This window comes from Solea senegalensis, linkage group LG2 (assembly GCF_019176455.1).
Source record: "Solea senegalensis isolate Sse05_10M linkage group LG2, IFAPA_SoseM_1, whole genome shotgun sequence".
Taxonomy (NCBI): Eukaryota; Metazoa; Chordata; class Actinopteri; order Pleuronectiformes; family Soleidae; genus Solea; species Solea senegalensis.
The window spans coordinates 6,179,749-6,205,880 of record NC_058022.1 but is presented as its reverse complement, the minus strand read 5'-3'; the positions used below and the strand labels follow the sequence as shown (position 1 = coordinate 6,205,880).

Here is a 26,132-nt window from a genome sequence, read left to right as displayed (position 1 = left end):
AAGATTTCTTTTTTAAAAAGAATAATTTAAAAAGAAAACTACAAGCATACTAATGGGTAGTATATTTAACCAACCCTTCTAAATGTTTCATGTTAATGAAACTTTTTTTTTCTTTTTTGAATTACCAAAAGTATAATAATATAATACATTTTATTTTTATTAATAAACGTGCCTCACAACGGAAGACAACGAAGGTGTAGACGAACCTAACGCACACATGCGACACATACTTGCTCAAATATACAGTAGCTAATATGAAAATAAAGCAAAGGACTGATTCCATAGATGGATCAAAAAGGATGGACAAGATTTCCACCCTGACACCCTGTCGCATACGTGCATATTTCTCCCCAGCGATGTTCCCTGCAAGTGAACTGCAAAAATGCTACATCTTAAATCTAATGCTTCCATGGTTGCCAACATCTATAAACTCTATTCTCTCATTTTTTATTCAAGACTTTCCCGGGCAAAAAAATAAACCATGTCAGAGTCTGTAGTGAGCAGGTATAAAGCGTCTCACACACACACACACACACACACACAGAGACAGTGAAAGTGTACAGCAGCCACTACAACCAAGATGAAAAGTCATCCCGTTGTGGCCTTTGATCTTCTGTTTCTCTACATCCTGTCGCCACGCAGCGCTGGATAATGAATCAGCATCAATGACTCTGAATAATATATCCCCGCGCGGATGCGGTAAATTTATTTCAAAGCAAGGCTTTGGCCTTGTCACGCAGGCAACGAGCTACAGCAGCTGAGCGGAGACAAGACGGACCTAAAGGTCTGACCGGTGGATCTGAGACCGTAAGCGTTTAAATCAACTTCATCTGCTGGGCTCCAAAAAAATCACCTTGTTAGTGGAAAAAAGACAGTGTATACATTACGATTAAAATAATTCGATTTTCATGTTCAACAGTGGGGTCACGCACCGGTCAAAACATGCGGCGTGTGTGTGTGTTGTCAAAGAAGCCAGGACTGGACCACAATCTCTTTTAAAGTCAGTCTTTGTTTCATATCTGACAGAAAATGCACAAAACAAACAAGAAAAACAGCAGTCAGACACACGCGGAGCTCCTAAACTGATGGAATAAAACAAATAACATCATAGAAGCACAAAGGGAGAAATAAGTGGAAACCTACACCTAAAACCAGAAGTCCCACATGACTGTCACCCAGGCTTTTAGCAGGGCTGTACTGAAAATAATGAGAAACTCGGAAAAATGGACACCCTCTAAAAAAATCCTGTCGACTGTATCAGCACACGGTGAAAATATCTTTTGTTGATTTATGTATTTTTACATACAGAGAGCACAGCATGGTCACCACAGTGTTTATTCCATAAGGCAGCAGTGCTGCAGTCGCTGTGAGGTTGTCATAAAGTAGTAAACCATGATGCCCTTCAGGCTGTGGGAAATGAGCAGCATATATACATACATATATATATATATATATATACATACTGTGCCGTGCCACAGAAAAGTAGCTCCATATACAAGAGCATGACAAAGGAGAGACATTTTCATTCTACACGTTTTAGTTTTCTTTCCACATTAGAGCGGGAAAAGGCAAAAAGTGCAGCATCCACACAACTGAGTTATCATCAAGTTCACACCGCTTTTATGGACTTTGTTGTGGTCCCGTCAGACCCGAGGCAAGGTTTTGTTTCGGTACACGTGACAGTGGTCACAGCTCCAGCTGCCACGGACCATGAGATTTACTGTCTCGCTGACAATGAAAGGAAATGGCTTCTCACCGCTGAATATCACAAGAGACAGCCAAAGTGTGGGTACTGCGAAAGGTCATTAAATAAAATAAACAAACATGTATAGTGTTTTCCAGTGTGATATAAGAAATACTTATAAGCAAAGCCATGGTGTTGAAGATGACCCAGTATCACAGGTGTCACCGTATTTGTTGATCCACCTCATTTTCCACCTTCTTCACGTTGATGTGTTGATATTGTGACAAGTATCCAGTGTCAGCGCTTCAGTCTTTGCACTCAATATTAGTTTGTTCATTTAAATGAATATAGTATTGTTTATGTGGATGGATAATCGCACACTTTTCTGTGAGGCTAAACTGTAAAGTTTGGAAATGGCTGCTGTACAGCGCGTGCATTTGTCAGCATTTTGTCAGTCTATGGATACGTTTGAACCCTTTAACGCTGAGCGTGTCACAGACGACACGTTCGCACTTCGCAGTGTCGTCATCCCGACGGTTTCTGAAAGCTGAGAAGTTGCACGTCAAAGTTTATTAATAAAAAAGGAAATAATATTTCAAATAGGTTTTTTTTTTTTGTGTGGAACTTTAACGTTTGGCGAAATCTGATGTCCATGCAACACTTTTCTTCATTTTGAATTGTTAATACACTTTGTTAACATGCAGTAAATTGTAAATAACATTGTGTCATTATGTCTCTGACGCTTGGAGTTAACTCCAACTCATCACAAATATGAATATAGTAACTAATATTGATAATATTGATTCATATTGACATTAGAAGTGACTCAGATTACATCGTTTTACTGTGGTGCATTATGCCTTTAACCGAGTCAGGTTAGCGCTTCTTTTTCTTTGCATTCTTCACTTCCCCGAGTGAAGAATATCTGTACAAAGTTCAACTGACAAGTATGTGATGGAGAAATCATGGTACGTCTTTGTCAATAATAAATTATACAGTCGCAAAAGATTGTAGAACAGACAGTTGAGGAGAGAAAACAAAGATAAAAACATGCACCGCAGGGATGTTACGGCTTTTATTTGAATCTGCAAGTTTCTCAATTATCAGCACATTTCATAGCCTCAGTTCAGTTGTTCTTTATTCGCCCCAGACTCTGGGAATTACCTTATTTTATCTCCACAGTTCTCCAGAGAATACCTAATGCACAAAGGCTTCTCCAAACACACACACACACACATTAGGTTTGCAGTCATAGCTGCATATTTGAGTTTGTTCTAAACCAAAGTGGCGTCACTTGGTCGCACACAGGCTGCTGCTGTCAGGTCTCAGCACACGGTACATGAATGGAAGCCAACAAAAATTATAATAATAATAATGACAGTGAGCTCCTCTAATCCACTGCTCTCATCCACACTTACTAAAGGCAACGCGGCCGCTTTTAGCACAGGTTCAGTGCTCGCCAGAACCGCTGATTCAGCAGGCACGCTCGCCAAGTGGCTGGATTCAGCGCTATACAATAGGAGGAACATCCTATTATAATAATGTGATAAAAGAGACACAGGGAGAAAGTGGGTGCAGGAATTTTGAAATGTGCACCGCATTCATTCTGTGAGCCGTGTTCTGTATCAGTTATGACAAGTGACACACATGTTTTCAGCCAATATACATACTGAACGTATGTCGCGTGTGAAGAGGAGAGGCCGTGCTGTTGCTTTACATGGAATTCTAAAAGATGTATTTATTCATAAGGATAAAATACACCGAGTTCTCATGAGGGAGAAAATCAGTTTCCATCCTCATATGCAATCTTATTATAATCTTAATGTCCGTACATATGCGGGCTTTCATTTCATGAATGCCGTCACTTTGCAACTCGCCCCAAAAAGGAAACACTAATTGACACTCTCTCTTAAGAGGGTCAGTGACCAGTGTCTTTGAAGAGGGTCAATTAACATTAAAAGGGAGCTCTGTAATGGTCTCTGGGAAGAGATTTTGGAGTTTGATTGATGGCTTTTATGCCGAGGTCTCACAAACAAAGCCCTGTGCATGAACAAGGTTTATTTCTCGTAGCCCATAACTGTCATCTAGAGACAAAAAACAACAAGGCCTCTGAAAGAAAGTAGGGAAATATGATAATGTCTTTTTTATTTTTATTTTTTTTTCTTGTACACTGACAGAAAAGTGCACTGAGAGTAAGTGGAGGACAGCACATGCCAAACTCTGAGATATCTTCTTAAAGAAAAGGCACCGTGCTCCGACCAGACGGCTGCATGTGACTGATGACCACAGGCAATCTCTTGAAAACCTCCATTTTTGACACGTGCTATTTTTTATTTACTTACTTTACTCTCAGGTTGTTTTGCAGCATAGCCGTTCCAGGATTGGTTGCTATCCCAGAATCTCCACTGAAGGGGAAGTTGCACATGTAGCTGCAATGTGATTTGGTCAGAATCATGGGCCAGATTTTGCCCCAGAGCTTAGAGGAGGTGCAGGGGTCTAGTTCTCCCTCGGATCAGTTGATTTAAATGACGCTGAAGGATTATTATGCAGTTATAACGATGTATGGCACGAGTATGATCAATGACTCCAAAAAACACTTTCAGTCTGCAGTCGTCGCGTTTTGTCGATTTTTGGCTAAAGGGCAACTGTTCATAGCTATTACCTCTTCTTTTTTCAAATTCCATCAAGAATCACAGTAATGAGGGTAATAACACCTGTGACACGAGGACTCTCCAACCTGGTAATGGAGATTTGATTTACTTGTATCTGCCCTCTGGGTCTCAGTTGCCCGAGGCTTCATTCTCTCAAACTGGAAGCTTTTGTGTTCAGTTCAGTTCCAAATGGCTTCTCATATCTTGATATCTCTTTTGTGTTTTACAGGTTTTTCTGTCTTATTTTGATTGGCTGTAATGTGTGTGTCCTACGTACAGCGAGAGCTGGATGAGTAAGAGTGAGGCGTTGAAGTCGAGATGAGCCAAGCTTATTATCGTTTACACATCGGCCATCGGCATTCATACAACCTTAACGCATCACACATTGTAGAAAAAATGTGTTTTTCTGCAGCCACAACAACAACAACAACAACAACAACCTCACTCTCTTCCTGTGAGTTAAAGTTAAACATCCCCCAACAGCCGAGTCTACGAGAAAAAAGCTTGATATTTTACTATTTTACTTATTACTCTGTAGCATTTCTGTACATATTTCAGATGACTGAGGTAAACTCAGTAAAGGAAAGGATCATTATTGTCATTACACAACACAATGGTGACTGGTGTGATGGTGGGAGGAAACCCACGCAGACGTTACATTACATGGGGAGAACATGCAAACTCCACACAGAAAGGTCCCAGACTCGGAATCAAACCTTACACCTTCTTGCTATGAGGCAACAGTGCTAACCACTAATCCCATGTGGTACCTTGAGACCATGATTTGTTGATTCTTATATGAGAGCATAACACAACAGTTGGTATGTTTACATTAGAAAATAACACAGTGATTGTGTTGTGACTGAGTAAAAATGGCTTTTTAAATACATGTAAACATGAAATCAAATCTCCGAAAAGAAAAGACATATTCCGTTAGATTCCGTCTCACAGAAAGCAGAACTGAGAACGTCTAATGCTGACGACACATGATGGGTGGCACCGTGTTGCAAAACTGATCTACATTCATTCCGCTGATTGATTGCCGGTTAAGTCCATGTCTTGATCCCATCAGAGCTCCACACTATTTGATTTTGCTGCTGCCACATGCGCTGTAACTCTCCATTTTTCAATGATTCATGAAGGGCCATTTCCTTTGTCTCATGAAGCTATTAGGCGGTTGCCACCAGCCTGGGCATGTCGCTCTACACTTGTTTTTCCTCCAACCCTGCGTGCCCTCAGAGAATTATGTTTCCACGCAACTGGGATGCATTCTAAATTATGCTTCATAAGGAATGGGGTTTTATTTCTCCCTACCAGATTACACTTGCTTTTGACATATCACATGCAGAGATGGTTCTCGGCCAGTTTTGGTAGAGATCCGAGTCAAAACATGGTTCTGCCGTGACACAAACAAACCAGTTTTGGGTGTAATGGCTCATTAGAAACAGTTAATTTCATGACCGCAGCACAGACTCCGTCTGACACAGTCGCTGACCTGAAACACGGCTGAACCGGTTGGGATTTGGCTCACGATGGCCAGCTGTCACTAAATACACCAGACTCCTCTCTTAAATACTGAGATTTTAGACATGTCCATTGCTAAATGTGAGCAATTGACACATATTTCAGCATTTTTAAGTCTTTTAAAAGTCTAAAGTTTGGGCATTGTTCAGTCTGATTCTTGTGCCGGACGTCGTGCTCATGACGACACTCTCTGACCAGTCAGTGGCCGGCAGTCTGTCAACATCGCATTTTAATATCGGCTCAGTTCGCTGCTAGAGCAGATACCAAAATAAGCACCAGGTACCAGCTATTGGAAAAGCGCCATGTGTGAAAGTGTTTCATATTTTATTTCGATATATACATAAAGTAGCAGACATATTCAGAGTGTACTGCTCGGAGCATTATTTTACTATCCATTTGGAGGCAGGCCATTGGGGGGGACCAAGCTCAGAGTTATGGGGGTATATTTTAGGTGAAAATCTCACCATAAGGTGGAAGGAATGGTGTGACGTCTGCCAAGCAGCAAACCACGTCAGAGATCAGTGTGAGTATCAAAGATCAGAAGGTCTGTTGCTGACTTCTGTGCTATTATGAGGAGATTCCGGTCAGCGGGACGTCCACACATACGGTGTGTTTTCATGCAGAGGATGTTGCAATGCTACCAGGAATAAAAACATACTTTCCCGGTGCCCTAGAGACAGAATTGTCTGTTTCCAAAAGAATTGGAAATTGTATTGCGACTGAGCTGCATTAGTCTCGTTTCCTCAAAGCATCTATTGCACCACAGGGCGTTAAAGAACAGTCTGACGTTTTGTACGTCTGCAGACGGCAGTTGTAGAAACATCATTTTCTTGAAGACAACGTTGCTTCCTCTTGATCTTCACTGTGCATCGATGTTTTCCAGAACTCATGTTAATAACTCATGCCCGTGGTGCAGCCTGTATCAGTCCGTCATCCTCGTACGGAAGCCTCCCATAAATACTGGTGAAATTACATTTGGTTTTCAGCATAATCCAATTCATAATTAAGAAAAAAACAAAAAAAACAAAAAAAACAACGATCATGCCGAGAGCTCACTTCTCTTTCAGCTTGCCAGATTTGCTCTCACACACCCACCTTTTCTGCCAGCATCCTGAACATCTAGTGATGGAGGGTAGAGGGAGGAGTAATTGATGCGAGTAAGGCGTGACAGTGCATGCAGTCACAGTCAAATTGTTCTGCCAGTACTGAGCAAGCAAAGACAACTGCCTTATGGCTGCTTCGTGTGACAGCCATGTTCTCATCTTCTCATGAGATTATAATATACAGCACACATAATAATCGACTTTTAAAACAAAGCCTGGCTCACAATGACGCCGCATGGATCTCAAATCGAATTATTGCAGCAGCAGCAGATCTGCTGAATTTAAAATACTATATAGCCTGTAAATATAAGGAGCTGACTTCATACATACTACGCATGTGTTGTTTTTGTTGAACGTCATTTGCACCTTTTGGCTATTTTATTCTGTATTATTTTATATGTCTCTCTCGTATCACTCTTGCCTTTGCAGCAAGAAGACCTGGGTTCGGGTTTTACATGTTATCCCTGTGTGGGGGGGGGGTTTATTCGGGTTCTCCGGTGTCCTCCCACGGTCCAAAAACATGCAATATGGGGATTAATTAAATTGGACACTCTAAATCAGAGGTGTCAAACTGGCGGTCCGTGGGCTACATGCGGCCCACCACTTAATATAACCTTCTTTTTGAACACAGTGTGTAGCTGATAGAATAATGACAGAATATAATATAATATAATATATGTTTGCTAGCAATTTTGTCATAACAGTAATAATAAGACATTCAGTCATAATTACCACAGTATTGAATGCACTACATACAACATTCAATTACATATATGAATAAACATGTTTGGTCTGTTAATTACATTTAAACACATTATTATTTACGTTATTTTAAATAAACGTCTCTGTTTTTGATATTAATAGATTTTGAGAATTTTGCATCATAAATATGTTGTTATTGTGAATTATACATCATTCCATATCAAAACAAGCACTTTTACTTTTTTAATTCTGGGCAATATCATCATGAATATCTTAATTGTGATGTCATGATGCAATATTGTGTTTCAATCGTAAGCTTGTGCTAATGAACAGTTTCTTCTAGACTGGCCCCCACTTATGAAGGATAAAGTGGTAGAAAATGGATGGATGTCTCTCTCATTTGTGTCTCTGTCAATACTTGTTGTTGTTGTTGTTGTTGAAGCTTAAAGCTACAGTTGGCAGGATTGCTTGAACAATTGTCTCATCCAACAGGTTATTAAAATACAAATGCTTTGGGATTGCGGCTCTCTGTCCTATAATCTCTTTAGATGGGAAAAGCAAAAGCAGACACTGTGCCGACATCTGTGGAACCATCTGCTGATATTGACACACATCTATTCTCTTTTCAACTCATTGCATTGTGAGAAGTTGTTGCCAGTGCTGGAGAAGCATTCTGCACGCAGAGACGGTTCGTCCTGTGAAGTGACAGAACCCAGAAGCACAGCAGTGTCATTATCCCTCAATTTACTTTATGGTGAAAGGTTATTATTGATTTATTGGTTGGGTACACCAGAAACCCTGCCTCCTGTACCTTTGATGATCCAACCATTACAGAAACACAAAGACCTTTTCACAAAGAAACAGAAATGAGGCAGAAAAATCACCTGCTTACTAGATTATTAAAAAAAAAAACTACAGCTGAAAATCTTAAACGTTAGCGCTGCTCTTCTGGACTTGCTATAGCTAATACTGGGCCAATTATAAGTCTCACTTTATCATTTTAATTCCAAAATGAGGATAGCGCAGGGGGCTTATCTCCTCTGTTTGGGGAACACCAGAAGAGAAGCGGTGCTCGCGCACTTTTCGTGCATTAATCTTTGCAAATGGTGATCTGTGCTGGCAGCCGCGCTGATGAGCTGCAGCAATGATGGATACGTAGATGTGTGTTGGCTCTCTGCTCTTAATGTGCAGCCTCATATCACCAGATGGAAATGGATGGACACAGTTCTCCTGACTGAGTATTTTCTGTTCCCATGTCATGGCCTGAGTGTGCAGCGAAGGTACAGTACCTCAGGGTAACCCGAGACATAAAGCAGGAAAAATACCCTGTGTTTGAGTCTGTGTGTGAATTAATGAGCAGGGTGGAGGTGGTAGGAATATCTAATCTGTGTCTGAAAGTGGTTGTGATGCAGACGGTAGTTAAAAACGTGTCAGAAACAATCAACAACACAGCTCCGGCTTGTAGTTAACATCAGACGACGCGGGCACACGGAGGAGACGGCATCTCTAATGCAGGGGCCTATTTTTCTGTGTCGTCCTCCTGTGAAATTGGGAAGCTAATTGACAAAAAGTGGATGCAGCGGCTGTGTGTGTGTGTGTGTGTGTGTGTGTGTGTGTGTTTCTACATAAATCTAAAGGACATTGCCACAAATGTGAGGAGCTTAACACTTTCAAATGAACTGAAGTTTGAAGGTCCTTAGATTTGATGCCATAATTAGGTATTTGGCCCGGCTTAGGGGCTCAATACAGGAATACATTTTTGGAGTAAAAGAGGATGGATAACTGCAGGAAAAAGAAAATCAATAGCCACATCTTACACGGTTTTACTAATGTTAACGTAATGCAGAAATTACTTTTTATTAAGCAGCCCTTGTCTGAGCTGGACCGTTAAAATAACGTATCTGTCATTCATTTGGATATCTTTGCTTGGGGAAGTTGGTTTTGAATTTGTGTGTGTGTGTGTGTGCTGCGATGTAAGAATCGCTGATTTTCTCCGCGGACTTTGCTGAAGGGAGTGTGTGGTTTAGAACAGTTCGAGGCAGTGTCACAAAAGCAGCCGTTCAGTCTTGTCAAAAATCTCCCTCTGAGGTGCTTATGCATCAGAAAGAGAGAGAAGAGACAGACAGAAATAGACAGTGGCATCTCTCCCGGGCCTGTGCCAGCAGGGCGACAGCAGCAGCAGGAGCAGCAGCAGCAGCAGCAACCGCTGGAGCCCCACTCGTCTCCCGAGGCGACTCAGGAGGCGGCAGGTGCAGTAATGTGCAGACATTTCATGCACCAGCTGAGCTGACTGCAGGTGTCTTCCTTTTTTGTTTCTCCAACTGTTGTTGTGATATTTATATGGGGTGGACAAAAGGTCAAAAAAAGATCAAGAAGTATTAAGAGAAGTGAGATACAAGGCATCTCACAGTTATCTCTTCCTCATTATGAGTGGAGCAAGATCAACCTCAAGCCACTCGGGTCAGTATGTGGGCATAATACATCTCTGCAAACTGCAATTACATGAGAAATAAACCGAAAGCGTGTTACTGATTTACATGTTGGCAGATGTGTGTATGAAAGTGTTTGTGTTTTAACCGCATGTAGTTTTTGACTGTAATATCAGAGTGATAATGATGATTCGTTCTCTCTGTGGTTAGGGCCGGGAAAACATCATGGTATCAACATCCTTTTCATTAAAAAACACCCCCCACAAATTGTCATATAGATTTAAAACACACACACACAAATCTATCTTTAAAACACAAAGAGTTACAAAGAGTACAAATATTTCTGGGAGACCAGGCTGGAAACATTTACTACAGCCTTACAGGGAATTTTAAAAATCACAGTCTCTCTTTCAGCAGATCTGGGTCAATCATTTTTTTACCACATTTTCTTTCTCCCCCCCCAAATAGGCCACACATTATTCATTTGATTCTACCAATACCTTTTTATTCTACTTCACACAGTTGGATTTTTTTTTAAGGTTTCAAAATGGATGTGAACCATCAACATCAAAATCTCACCACCTTTTCTTGAATTAACAATCTTTAATAACAACTCTGACATATACAGTTTCTATTTTTTAAAGTATATAATTATAATCATTTTTTTTGCCAACATGAGTCAAAGAGGACAAAGGAGTATGCTATTTTCAGTGCTGGTGCATCAACACATCAGCAGGAAGGTGTGAATGGCTTCAAATAAACCGGCACCACGGTTAATGTTTGGACTTTAGTTACACAGCCAGCCGGATATGTCACACCAACAGACATCTCGGATGTTATCCACATTTTTTATCATTAAAACATAGAGACATCACCATAATCCATCATTGGGAAACAGTTTGTGCCCTCAAATCAGGAAGGGAAGTCACATACTGCAGTGTCATCAGAAGACTCTCCCTCTCTCTCTGAAGTTGGACGCTGTTCAAAGGCTGAGCGTATAAATACCGTGACAGCAACAGGGCTGATTTTCTGTGATATTGATACATTTTTTAGCAAACTGTAGATGAGAGAAGGCTTCAAGCTGACTGTCGGCTCCTCTGAGACCACGATCTATAATCCTCTGTCAAGTGTCTTGAGCTGCCGTGACAAAAAAAAAATCTAATACAAAACAAGAGCCTGGATTTGACAGGTTTAAGCACCTCCCTCTGTCAATTGGATACTGTTTTTTTTCTCCGCACACATGTCGAAAAGTAAAGCTCAGTTGAAGGCAAAGCAGCATTGGTTATCTGTTGTTTACATTTCAGTCCAGCAGCAGCAACTTCAGTCTTCTCAGCAGCTCCCAGATGTTGGAGAATCCGTGTCTTCTTGGTGCATAAAGGCAACAGTGTTAACCACTACATACTGTACATTAGAGGCAGGGTTGGAGATCCTGGAGAAACTGTTCATGCAGGCTACATTTTGAATTCGAGAGTCCAAGTCTTCAGACTTCCGAGCACCGATTCACGAGCACTGTGGAGTGACTCTAACTTTTCTTTTGGGATGCCGAAAAACAACAAATACTCTCAAAATAAAATGATCCAACCTGCGTCCAGTAGCTTTCCCAAAAAACTGTCTTTGGTTTGCAACAAAAACACCTGTTGTGGGTCACCTTTTCTGCCATAATGTTATTTTTTAGCAAATTAGCATAAGGTCTGATGTTGTCTTCTGTTCTGTCGTTTTTACACTATCCATGATCCACCCATCCTACCTTTATTAACTATAACTAATAATACTTTAATATTATTTATTCTCTTTATCTTCACTGTCCCACTGCGGACTATCTTATCTTGTTTTTTTGCACCCCGACATCTTCAAATTTGTCACGTTTTAATGGAAACCAGGCTCCTGCAAATCAGATGTTGTGAGCTTTTATTAATCCACTCCTTCATTTATATGCTGAAGAAGGTGAAAACTAATCTACTTGGAATGTTGCTTGTGAGTTTGTTGTGTTATGGTTTTTTTTTTGTTTTTTTTTTGGTGAGGTAATATGGGTGGCTTCTGTGATGGAGGGTTAAATATAGGCTCTGTATCGCGGTGCTTTTGGCTCCCCGCTTCTTTCCGGCCCGCGTCTCTCCCCTCCTTTTCCATGTATTATTCAAGTTGCGACCAAAGAGCTCAGAGCCGCTGCCTGGTGACGTCAGCAAACTTACCCGAGCCGCTGCCGAGACGAGAGGCAGAGGAGGAGGAGGAGGAGAAGAAGAGGGAAGGAGCTGCTGCTGCTGCCGCCGCCGCCTCCGCCGCTGCTGCTGCTGCTGCTGCTGTTGGATGTGGAGTTTTCTACACCGTGTTCTTCTTCTTTTCCTCCGGGACTGTTCGGACTTTCTACTCGCTTTCCGGTGAGTAAAGCTGTCTCCCAACTCCCTCCTCCTCCTCCTCCTCTTCGTCCTTCTTCACCCCTCATTCCTCTGCTGCTAAAACAGTTCGCTGTGGACTTTCTTCCCCCCCTGCGTACACTATTTTATTTGCTCGTGCGGCTACTGTAAGTTGTCTTGTTTTTACCCGCGGGGGAAGTGCTGCGTTTGAGGATTAAAATCCACTCCTGACCTAACGGGAAACTTTGTTGCGCAAGTGCCGTGCAAGGTGGACCGAGCTTGGCTGTCTCTGTCGACTTTGTCTCCCCCCCTTTTTCCCCCCCCCCACACTGTCATTAGATGTTTTTAAACCCATAACTTTTCGCCATTTTGGAGTGAAATCCCGGTGAATGAATGAATGTATGCGTGTGCGTCACCTCCTTCACGTCGAGCCCGTTTTGTTGTTGACGTTTCGCTTGTTTGTGTCGTGATTTACGCGTCAAAACAAATTAAAACAACAAACGAGGCGCTGTCATTTGCACTGGCGGCGACGTTGCGTGTGCTTCAGGGTAATTGTGGAACGGGACATTTTGCTGGCAGACATTTTGACAGGTCACAGTAGGGAAAGCACAGGTGTATGTAATCAAGTGAATAATGGCCGAGACCCTTTTCCTCTGTTTCAGGGTCCATGCAGGGGTCTCAACCTGGGGTACAGTAAAATATACTGCACATTCCCACTAATATATTTATAAGCAGACTCGAGACTTGAATTTTTAGCCTGTCTTTTAATTGAATTCCTGTGCATTTTCCAGATTCATATTTCAGCCTATTGAACTATGGCGTTATCTTACATCGTGTATCTCTTTTAACCCCCGTGTCCTTTACTTTTCATGTATTTATTAACTTATTCATAGTTTTCTTGTTTACTATTATTTCTGTGTGTTTCCATCCATCCCTTGCTGTGTTGCTTCACTGAGATTTAACAGCAGGTGGTGTTTTAAATGTAAAGTCTGGGTCACCGTTGGAAGATAAGAACAGGCTCTTTATTTACATATATAAAGAGCGTCAGTGGCACTTAAAACATGGTCACGTTTCGTTGCTGCTTCCCTAATGCTTTGTTTTTGTCGAGCAACGTTGTGGTTTCCTCATCTCGTGTGATGGTTCTGCCGCTTTTGTCGCGCAGTCAAGTGAATTCTGAAAGGTCTTTTGTATCCGCTGTATCTGTTATCTGAGGGATTTTTCTGTTTTCTGTGCTTAAATTTGCAATTCAAGCATAAAAACAGGCTGATGGAAACGCACGCTGTCCTCCTGACTTGCATGAGCTGCACAGTCGACCTTATTGTCAAAATGGCTCCTGTGTGATTAGTAACGTGTCTTCAACTGCTTGTAAAGCCAAATATCTACTCAGCCGGTCACATGGTGTCAAGTCAAAGACTTTCAGACACTGCTCATCTCCTACAGGGTCTAAATCAGTGTTTCTCAAACTTTTTCAGACCAAGGACCACTTAACTCAAAAAAAAAAACACTCACGGACCACCTAACTGAAAATAGCCCCAAAACGATTTTACATAGGCCACTAGTTGATTTGATATTGAAGAAAACACATATATGTCGCAGGCAGTGTGAGAACCACATGATATGTTACTTGCTTGTCACCTCGCGGACCACTAGGGGACGCTGACAGACCACCAGTCCAGACCACTTTGAGAAAGGTTGGTCGAAAAGATCTTTTCTTTTTCACAACACACAACATGTCCAACCAAGCGGAAGACCACACTAGGTGTCACTCCTTAAACTTAAGTGTCTTATAAAGTGGCTGATGAGGGGATCCACTTCTTACAGCGTATTAGGGGTCGTGTCAAAGTATCGTCATCCTTCCTTGCGTTAGTGATGTTCAAGATATATTGTCTAAGATAATCTTGTGATAACAAATAAAGGCGTTCTAAAGTAAACAGTCCCTGCCTGTTTTACTCACCGATTGTCACAGAATCACTGTATCGTGATATTATTGGTATCGTGGACCATGTACCCTGTGATTCCCACCCCTGCCGCAGGAGAAAGCAGCTGTCAGCCACCTTCATGTACTGTACATGTAGTGTGCTGTGACTGTGTGTGCAGCTCATATGCAGCAGCCAGTGATGCATGCATGCATGTCTGCATGTGATGCTTTTATGATTGACTCAGGCAGCAGAGGCAGCATATTGCCTTTTTTTAAAAAAAAAAATGAACCAGCTGTGTGTTCACCTTTTTCATCTTTACCTATCAGCCGTTCTCCCTGCGTTACTATTCTCAGTAGTAAACCCAGGATTCAGCCTGGCGTCTGCCTCTGTGAGTGCTATGAGTTATTATCAAATTAAGTGGAGGACAAAACCAGTGCATTTAAAGCGTGGACAGGCATCACTGAGTGTAGCACTTCTGCTTTCCCAGTTCTGTTTTCCTGGCTGAGAGTTCACGTTGTGAAATTAGTTTGGAGGGAAAAACGGTTAAAGTCAGCCATCGTCAGTGTTTGGCAAATGTGCGATTTCAGCCTCCTGTCTGTGCCTGGACTGGCTGAAGGTTTCACATCCATTGGATGTGCTGTGGATTACACACACACACCCATTAGAGGCAGTAATTGAATAGCTGCTCTCCAGGTGGCTCACACTGAATATACAGTATCGGTGAGCATTAATTAGCCTTCATGCCTTTTACAAAGTGCAATTTGGGGGACATTTTCGAATTCATGAAAGTCTTCCAGCACTAAAACCAGGTGGCTGTGCAGATCTGATTTAAAGTGGAGTTACTTAAAAGTCAGATTACTTCATATTGGGCACTCACCCAGTGTGTTGCTACCCTTTGCTTTATTTCGCTGAATGAGCTTTTAATTCCAAGAGTGTGGAACGGCAGCAGAGAAGCATTGTCTTTTTTCAGACACTATTAACGAAGGTGCGTTTATGACGTGGTGCATGTTAATTATTTTTTGGGCGATATAGTCTCCATAGTAATCCATACATTGGGAAATGGTGACACAACATTGCAAATATGAAACAAACAAGAAAATATACATGTAGAATTACAGAATTAAAACCCATTTCTCTATGGAAACAAACATCCCGGTGGAGTGCTTGTTATTTAAGGACATATTTTTTCCATCTCTGCTTCCCTCAGTGTCAAATGATTAACTCTTAGCTGTTTGTCTACTGTTTTTCCACTCACTACTTATTCACAGGCGTTCAATGAGTCTAAGCTTGCCTTAGCTTGGCACGTCTGATATATTTTTTATTCTTATTATTTAGAGTAAATGAGGATGCTCTTCATTTCAGTTGAGGGGTTTTTTAATTGAAAATTAATTAGCTTTTTGTATCTTGCCTTTGTCTAGCAGTCTGTTAACACGTGGTTCACCTATGGTTTAATTTGTTTAATCTTTTTTTTATTAATCATTTGCTTCATGAAAACACTTTATTGATGAGTAGTGATGAAGAGTAATGCCATATTTTCTTCACACAACATCTGTGGTGCTCGCTATTTGAGACGAGGCTGTGAAATGTGATTTATTATTTGGTTTGTGAGTAGAAGAAGGCATGCGTAGAATAGTTGTTTACCCTTGAACGCACTAAGATTGAAGCTGTTTACTTCGTGGGTGGTTTTGTGTGCATGTGTGTGGCCATTAAAAATCTTCGAAATGCTTGGTGCTACTTACTCCTGCTTTTGTTCAATACAACTTGCTCAAACACATCCTCACCTATGGTCGTGCCATACATCGCAAATTCATCCTTTTATAAAAAAAAAAAAAAGTCCAGTCTGTTTCTTCCTTTCACGACAGTAGCCACGATTCTTGTCAGGGATGACACATTACAGCTATTTGTGTTTCCGTCACTCGTGTGACCCCACAGGTAAACAGCCAGAGAGGACAACCATGAAGGGCATGTCAGTGTCCCCATGATAGCTTTGATTAAATCCTTTTTTTCCTCGATCCTTGATTTATCCAATCTGAGAAATAACCACGTATTAGCACATTAATTATGCGGTTATGAAAATCAGCGTATTGTCACTGTACTGTTGACGGCACTCGGGTTTTACTACTCGCCGCCTGCGTTCAGCGGGTTCAGCAGGCACTTCATCTCTCGGGCACGAGATCACACAGTGAGCGAGAACATCATTACTGTCAGCCTTTGCTCGCGATTCCTCACTGTCACCAAAAACTCCGTTACACAAAAGTTCATCTCTCCCCTGAGAGCTGCTCGTCGGGAAGGCAGATGTGACTTCAGCCTCCTTCACAACAATCAACTTTTCATCCACTCGGAGCGTTGCAGCTATTACAATACACTGCCACTCATTACTTCATTTTTCTAATCCTCATCACGCCCTTGTCAAAAACACCTCCTTATAGACTAAAGCCGTACCAGATACTTACTTTGTTCAAGTTAATTGAATTTTTTTCTTGCTGGGTGAAGGTGTTGACACTCGTTAATGTCAGATTATTTGCTGCCACTATCTCTACGGTTGAATTAACCTTTTCGGGCAGTTATCATATACTTTAATTAATCATGGGCTTTGACGTATGAGATAGTTGCCCGAGGCAGACTTGGGTCTGGCCATACTGCCACCTGTTCATATTCTCGAACTGCTTCCTTTGTCTTCTTTGTCGTTTTACTGTTATTGTTCTGTTAAATAGGGGGCTCCTTTCAAGTGCCGACACTTCTTTTAACGCCGTTTGAATGATGTGTCACTTTGAGTACATGAAGGCCCGCAAAAAGAAAAAAACGGTTTGGATTACAGTCAGTGCTTTAATATGTGAGAGGAAAACAACACCGTATAAGTCAGGTGAATTCACAATCTTAGATCTTGTTTGTCGAGACATTTTGTAACATTTGCTCTTTTATCATGTGGACCTGCTCTGATTCTCTGAAACCAAAAGAATGATTTGACGTCGCAATTATTACATTGCACATTTTCTCGTGCGGGGAAAAACAACTCGGTAACATCGTGTCATGAAGGAACAAATACCAGCACATCATCTCGCCCTCTTGTTCTTCCTCCTCTCACTTTGTTGTCATGTACAGTAGTAGCAGCGTCATCTCTAACAACCCATAGCATAACTGTACTACATTTGTGTTTGGAAAGTGAAGCAAACGAGGAGATGGAAATAAAAATGTATATTTTCTTGAATGTCCATCAGGGGGTTGACTATACTGGTTGCAGAAAGAGCATGTTGTGTACCTTTTTATATTCCCTAAAATAACTGTATGGCACTAAAAACGGTCCTTTTTTTCATTTAAACACTGTGGACTTTATGGCTAAATGACAAACGTGTCAGTCTGAACGTAGCAAGACCTATTTGTACATAATCTTTAACCACAATCCTAATAAAACTTAATTTTCTAAGCCAGACAAGAGAAGGTGAATGCATATAAAAGGTGTTTTTGTATTCATTACCGTCTATTACCCATTGACATTTGTAGGAAATGTCTTTGACTGTCCCCGGGATATGCCAGATTGATCTTGTGAGTAAATCACAGCTTAGACAAGGAAAGCCGGCGAAGGGAGGGAAATGAGCAAGTGAGCCGATGACAAGTGAACTCCCCTCAGCCACATTACGTTATTGCTTTCAAAAGGCGTACTTTCAAGGCAAATCACTGCGATTCAAGGCAAATCGCAGCCATGTGTTTGATTTAATGTGGTCGACATGAATGGCTGTGTGAGCAGCACTGCCTGCTTCGTTGCTTTGTCTGAATCCAGTTTGTGGTATTCATGGAGCCAGTTTCTTCAGAAAGGCTCCGTGTAGTCGTACAGTTTCAGATTCATTTGAGCTGTTGTCCGAGTTCATTTGTAACATGTGCTCACAGCTGAGTGAGGATTGCTTGTCATAGATTGAACACATAGAGTGGGCTGTACATTTTAATTAGAGATCTCTCTGGTAAATGTGCGTCAGCCTATGGATGACATAAGCCACCGGGATGAGAATCATGTCCTCTCACAATTAGCACTCATAGCCATCGAAATTTAATAGCAATTGCAACTATAAATAGACACAGCAGACATGGACCAAATCCAAATTGGGTTCCAGTTGCATCGCTGTCCTTATCGTAACAGCCAGATCAAAGATGAAGACTGGCGACGACCTTTAATTTGCTTTGAAAATCAAAGCTCTTAAACTTCACTTTAACTTGATGTAAATTTGCATTTGTACCATTGAGAACCTGCGGGAGCTTATTTGACTCATGGTTCACCCGTACTGTTGTGCAGATTACGTTTTACACCAAGACATGAAAGCCTCAACCGTCTCTCTTTAAAAAAAGTATTGAAAAGTGTTCTTAAAAATTGCTCCGTCAAGTATTTAATTTAATTTCTCTGCGAGCATCTCTAGTCCAAAACGTTTGATTTGTTTTAACTTTTGTTAATTTGATTTGAGTTTTGTAAATTTGTTTCAAGGTTTGCACTTCCAGGCCACCGTAGCAAGGGGAAATAAAAGCTGGTGAAAACAATCAATGACCTACACAATAAAAGTCAGAAACCATGGTGATGTAAACAAAACAGAGCACAAAGTACACAAAAACATGGCAAGCAAGATTAGATTCCTGAAAAGTTTGTGTATTCAGCAAGAATAGTTAAAAACTGGATAGATGGAGATGGCAAGCACCTCCATTTCATGCTGGGGAACTTGTGGATCTGTGTGTATCCGAATCAAAAATGTGGCACAGTTAGGGCACTCTTTGTAACTACCCCGCGTCTCTTGTTCAGTCGCATCACTGAAAAGATCTGTGTGCGACACAGAAAAGGCTTTGGATCCACGCCTTTCATCATAACATCACAGATTCTGTTCAGCATTTGCGGAGCTGACAAATCCCATTTAGATCTGATGGCTCAGAACAACTATGACGTGGAGACAGAATAATGCTGTCTCCGCCGCTGCTCCAATTTGACTGAGGTCTTTCAATGCATGTCTGTTTGATTCAACCCCCCCCTCAAAGAAGTAACTGACATCAGTCTGTGCTGGGTGTCCTTAGTCAACTCAAGAAGTCGTCCCATTGCAAGGAAAACTGACTGCTTTTTATGGCTCTTTTATTCCTTGATGAGTATCATTAATTTCAAGGGGCAGGCCTCATTGCTTTGCAGCTGGCTTTTTTATCCACCATTATATGCACCTTCTGCTAATGAGTTGGCAGAATTATGTGTTTTTTTATTGGTAATGTTTAGCCCTTCAGATAGAAGGCTGCTTTCTCCTTTCGTTCTCCGAGGAAACGGCATATCTCATCCTCACATGACTGAATGGCCATTAATGTGTTGTGGATGTTTTTGCCACGGTTGCAGTCTGGAGTAAATACTTCTCGAGCACATTATTTATTTTCTTTGACTCTATCGGCCTGGAAGCCTTCTCTATAAAAATCATTCACATTAAAACTAATGAGATTTATTTGTGCTCATTACATTCCCACCTCAGTGTGCAAACACAACCAGGATCTCTTTGTTCTCTTTTCGCCCGAGAGATGCGACTACATCACAAACACTCTTCATCACTTTGAGGTGCATACATTTTGAGTCACTTTCCAACCAAAATGTAGTCTTAAAAAAAGGATGTTCAAAGAACCCACTTGAGGCTGATATATGCTTTGTCTTTTACCATCTTCCTCAGCCCTGTCAGTTTTACTTTCTCAGTCAGCAGTGAGGACTAAAACCACCCGGGCTTTCGTACATTTGGTTAAATCCGTCCAGACATGGCTTGTCTCCTGTGCTGTACAAAACAAAGCCAGCAAACACCTACAAGACTTACTACTACTTCCCGTGCATCTGACATTTTAACAACCTTCCAATTCTTCTCCCTCAGAGCATTTGAAAAAATAAAATGTCACTGGGACGCCATGGTATGGAACGTGTTTCTTTTTCAGCCTTCAAATCTGGTCAAACTTGGTGTCGACAGAAGCAAAATGCAACATAGTGCAATGGTAACATGGGCTACTGAATTAATAATGACACACATGTGACCTAAATGTTCATGGGAGCTTCTGCTCCACTGAAGAGAGAGAAAAAATAACTATGTGGAGCCATAATGAGAGTATTATGATCCGGAGTTCAGCACATAGTCGTCTATTTCCAGCTGGCAATGCTTCAGCGTGTTCACTGTTTAGTCTCCAAATGTGTCTGCTCTCTGGTGTAGGAAAGGTATATACCCTGGTTAGTAAGAGCTTTTGAAATTGAAAAGCAGGTCCCCCTGCGGCTAATCTGCAGAGCTTGGCTCACAGTTCCCTACAGGTTTGTTGCTTAGAGCGACAACTCTGCATTCCTGTTGTAATTCACTGGTGATATTAAAGCATCAATTCCTATGTTATACTTAAGAAAATGATATATGTCTGAAACCAGGCCCCTATTGGACCAATGACACTGGTGTCTCTTCATATGTGATTTGCATTTTCATGTTTTTCTCTAAGAAGAAAGGTTTTTAAACTCAATTCCAAAGACAAACCCAATAATATATATAAAATATGTAATTGTCCCTTATAATTTTCCGGATTTATTTTAGGTTATTTTCAGTCTCTTGTTAGTTGTTCCTTTGCTTTATCACACCAGCTCGGTTGGTGGCTGTTTAAATACCTGTTGTGGCCAAAAATGAGGCCACAGAGGAAATCTAGTGTGTAATTGCAGCCCTGACAGCAGTCTGGGTTAGTGTTTTGTGCTGGAGCCCAGATACAGACCTGGAGGGTGAATCCTGAGAGACTGTTGATACAGGCTGGGTCTCTGTGGCCCACCGCCACAGCAGCAAGGATCAGTCATCAGAAAGGAGTATAAAATGATATTTTTGATGAAATATGTGCAGTGTTTCACCCACACACAACAAAGGTGCCATTATTTTTCTGCTATTTCTTTCTGTATCTTTCCTGTCTCCATCAAACTTACGTCGGCTTTCAAGTTTAAGTGGCTGTTCATCAGCCATAACTGTGCAGAAATGTGTTGGATATAATGTATTCTGGGCTTCTATTTACAGATTGAAAAATAATGGATTTTCAATGGTTGATAGAGTTATGATGAGTTTGAAGAATTGAAAACCCAGTACTTGATTAATCGGCTGATATCCCCCTACCCCGACTCCCCAACTTATGATATATGATAATATTTGTAAAAAACAACTTTTTTTTTTTTTTTATAGACTTTATTTTTGGAAGCAAAAACAAAACAGAACAAAAAATGTGACAAAAGACTTCCATTCCTCCAATTTTTTTCACATTTTTTTACCCCTCCCACATTCCCACCCCATTCTGTAAAAAACAACTTTAAAGAGACATACTTCAGTTCTGCTTGAACGCAGCAAGCGTTAGTTTTCGGACAGCAGTGTGTTTGCAAAAGTGATGACATTTACAATGTTCCTTGAAAGCACCTCTAAGGTCACTCTACTGTGAATTCTGCTACTCTCACTAGCTCTCATGCACAGATCCAGCAGCGGTTATTTCATTTCATGGAGTTTTCAAAGAGTTATTTTGTTGTGTAGACACGCAGGAAAAGTGGCTTTTCAATTTACCTTGAGCTGACTATAAAGACTATAAACAATATTGATTCAAAAGATGAATTAAAATGCTTAAATAGCATTTAAAAAAACTGAGTTGCTGTAGTACACGTCTGTTTCCTTTGCAGAAAACCATCTGGAGTTCCTCTACTCTTCTTTGGAGAATTCCATAAATTTGATTAAATAAGACATTTGTTAGACAAGACTCCCTGAAACTTCAATAAGCCAGGAATGCAAAACAATCTAAAAATTGAAAGAAGATTCATTCTAACCATATTCTGTCATGACTTTTAACATTAACTTGTAGGTGAGTGACTGAGAATATAAACAAGACAGCTGGCACCAATAGTAATGCACCAGCAGTGCCAATTAACATGAAAAAACGTGTGATGACAATTAAATTTGTCGCCTACTAATTTGTGCAGCCCGAAATGTTAATAGCCAGTAGCAACCTTGACTGTGAAGCCTCTACGGGGAGCGGTGATCTGCATCTCCACCTGACAGCCAGTGATGCTCATAGTGTGTAAAATGTCCTGTAAGAGAGAAGTAATCTGTTAAACTATTTCCTTTGTTGCCACCAAAGCAACTCTGTGCCACCCGACCACATGGATATGGGACCTCTGAGGGTACCCCTCTGTTTCTATCACCTGCAGCAGATTCATTGGGTCCTGTTAATTGCAGGGAGGATTCCTCTGTGGACGTGACTTTTTCCCCAACACATCTGTCAAGCGTTCGGGTAGATTGGGATCTGGGGAGTTTGAAGGTCAATGTCAGTTGCTCTTTACTGTGTTCCAAGAACGTTTGTTGTGCCGTGGGAGAGCGACATTACCATGGTGGTGACGTGTTTGTTCTGCAACAACATTGTGCCGCGTGTGTGATATAGCATATATGGAGATATACTGTGTAGTGACAATGTAGCGATACATCCGATAAGTACTGACATTTGTTCAAAACAATTGTTGCAGTACAGCAGTTAGCAAAATGTTTGAAACTATTCATGTTGGAGTTGAGTAATGACAATAACATTTATCTCTTCTTAATCTTCTTAATAGTTACAATTTGCAACAAGTTGTAAGTAGATGATCACATGTTATTAATGTTGTGTTTCATTCATGCTGTGGTTGTCATACATGTACCACAGTTGCCACGGTGGTTGGTAGTACAGTGTTCAGACATGTACTGATTATATAACATGCTATATAACATGAATCTGTTTGGGTTGTCACCATCATTTAGTATGGGGTGGTCATCGGGTGATTGACGATATCCTCACACAGGTGCACTGACAGCAAGTCCAACAACTTGCAACTGGCAAATCACACAAGGCCTCTGTGTAACCATGGCACCCATAATTTGTCTCCAGAGTGCTCCTCTTCATATCATTGTTGAGCCTAACTCCACTGGGGGAAAGGACCGATAACTCAGATATGCCGTCGCCCCAAGGTTGACTCTAGGTATCAGCAGAGGAAGGCGCCACACCTCTGGACATGTAGCCTCTCATCTAAACTAGGGAGATATACCCTAACTCCTGGATTCACTGGCAGAATGACAGCGGACGCCCAACTGTCAGCTCATGTTCATGTCCGGCATCGCTTTTCAACTCATTGTTCGTCTCACCTGATAATCAAAATCCCCGCAAGAGTCAGTTTTCAGATGTGGGATGCAGCATCCAAATGAATGTAGGGCTACGTCTCGCGTCAGTCTATGAAAAGCAATGTTGACAGATGTGTGGACTGCTCAGACAGTCCTGTGACAATTTTTCAAAGTAACAGTGTGGCAGCATAAGTGATGGAGAAAGAGCCAGCACAGTCGGGAGAGACTGACTGACTGAATAAATGAATATATAAATTATAATATGATAAGTGCCGGATCCTATTCACGCATGCTGTGAAGTGCATTTTGACAGATTAATTTTTTTTTTTTTGTTACGTTGTTAAGAAGGTGGACTATTATTTCAGCGAAAGAAAGTGACACAAATTGCCTATATATTGGCCAAAAATCTGAGCAAACCATCAAGTGGATGCAGCCATTCACCGGCCGACATCCTGTCAGTGATGCACACAAAATCAGAAAGAACACAAGTCATCAAAACCTCGCCTAGTACTGCAGGTATACACCTGTGTTCTCTGTGTGGCAGCAGGGAACAAAGAGCTCTCTGAAGAGTCTCAAATGATAAAATCCACTTTATTTGGTTGATTCATGTGGCTGTGATCATGTCAAATTGCATTCACGGATAAAAGAGGGTGATGGAAACAGAGGTTTGCACGGCCCGCCTTTGTTCTGCGCCGCTCCGACTCTTTCATCTGCGCTGCCTTTACGTTTGCCAAGTCAGCGGAACTACTTTCCAAACCAGATGTTTGTACAACCCCCCACCCTCTGCTGTTCACTGTGATTGACTTTTTACCTGTCAGCACTTTTAGGCAGTCACAGGAGAGAAGCTCTGGTAAGTGCCAGGATTCAGTAATGGAGCTGTGACCATAGGGAGTTCATGTCCCTGGCTGAAACTCCCATTTCCACATTGCACATTATGAACAGGCAAAGTATGAATTGTGAGTGATGCATGTATCTGAGGCTCGTGTGCTTGACTGGACGATGACTCAGCAGAGTTAGGGGTGACCTTGGGAAACTATCTTTTTTTTTACGACAGATATTGCAGAATATTTGATTTGCACTTTTGCTTCACAGTATAATGCATTTAAAACATGATGCAGTGTTTTCATTTGAGATACCATCAACACTGCATAATGTAATGGCTCAGTCTGTGAATCTTTTATTAGTTTTCGAAAGAAACCCTCTTCACTTTGCAATTGGCAGTGATAAAGTGGGTGGAGCTTCTGCCTTTTATTACCTCCACCAAGGCAGCTTTAGTTTTGTCCCACATTTGGTTGTCTGTCAGCTGCATAATTAAAAACAGTCGAGGATTAATTGTGATTACGTAGAAATGGTTTGGTGGTGATCCTGATATAGAAGTTGAGCAGCAATGGCAAAGGTTTGCACCTGTGAATCTTTCTCGAGTTAGCTACCTTTTTCTCATTCTTCACACATGAATCTTTGCACTATTTTGGTTACTAACTTTTGTAACGTTACAAAAAGATTGTCTGAGGCTTTATTCAGTGTGGCCGTTGGAAACGACAAAATCCAATTTGCCCTCAGACGTCATCAAATGATTATGATAGTGATCTTATCAGATTGCTCTGAGCATTTAAGCATGTGCTTGCAACTGAAGTGTTGTTTACTAAAATTCAAATTGATTTTGTTTTTTCATTTTTTCACACATCAAAGAAAAGTCTGCGGTTTGCGAAAACTGATGAAAGCAACGTGAAATAATGGATAAAAGAATGGCAGCCAAAATGTGACTTGATGCCATCCTAGAATATATAGTGCAATAGTATTTCTGGTATTCCTCCAAGTACGCACCAGAGGAAGCTTGTGTACCACTGGTGATACATGCACCACAGTCTGAGAACCCACAGATTTTCTGTCATTTTCAGTTCTGTTACTGGCAGAGCAATAGTTTTCAGGGAATTAGAAAATGCCAGCACTAACAAATGGAGCGTTTGCAACTTTTAACCTCTTTATAATGGACTCTCATTTACCGGAAACTGACTGTTCTTTTTTTTTTTTATTACAAACCCAGAGAATTACTCCTCTTGTCATGAGGACAATTGGACGTGGGACAACTCAGGCACTTAACTGCAGCTTTTAGTTACATCAGTGTGACCAAAGAGTTTCTGGGACCTGAGGGGTTGCCTGGTGCTCATCTGGCGTGAAACATTGCCTGCTGATGATACTGTTAGTCTCAGATTCAATGTACCGTGTGGGTAAAGATGTGGAAATGTTCCCCACACCGTATCAACTCAGATTCCAGGGCTACATTAATACTTTATCCATACTTTTTACCTAATGCCACCTCTTGAACTTCCCCCACACACACAAACAGTGTCTATTCAACGTTCTGACATTTTCCCAAAGGATGTTGTTTTAACTTTATCTTGATTGACCTTTAAAATTATGTCCCAACTCTGTCATTGGTTTCAGCGAGCCAGGCTCATCCCTCCCAGGCTTTTTTTTTTTCTGCCTTGCTTTGCTGTTTCAACTCCTAATTGTGTCCCCTTCATCTGTCACAGCATTCCCGCTGTCTGAGAGGAAGAGACAGTGATGGATGCTAATCACTTTTTCTGTGTTCCCATCAACCCTACAGCCTCTCCAACAAGCTGAGCCCAGGCTTATACCT

General features: G+C 41.3%; 1 protein-coding gene across 5 annotated transcripts in view; it reads left to right on the top strand.

Annotated features, from left to right (window-relative positions):
- Positions 1–12,385: 12,385 nt before the first annotated feature.
- The window catches only part of gulp1a (GULP PTB domain containing engulfment adaptor 1a), a 74,784-nt gene continuing 61,037 nt past the window's right edge, over positions 12,386–26,132 (top strand). For all 5 annotated transcript variants that reach the window (XM_044017008.1, XM_044017017.1, XM_044017018.1 and 2 more), the window contains exon 1: positions 12,386–12,468. The gene's annotated coding sequence lies outside the window, so the exon portion shown is untranslated. The remainder of the gene's footprint in view (positions 12,469–26,132) is intronic.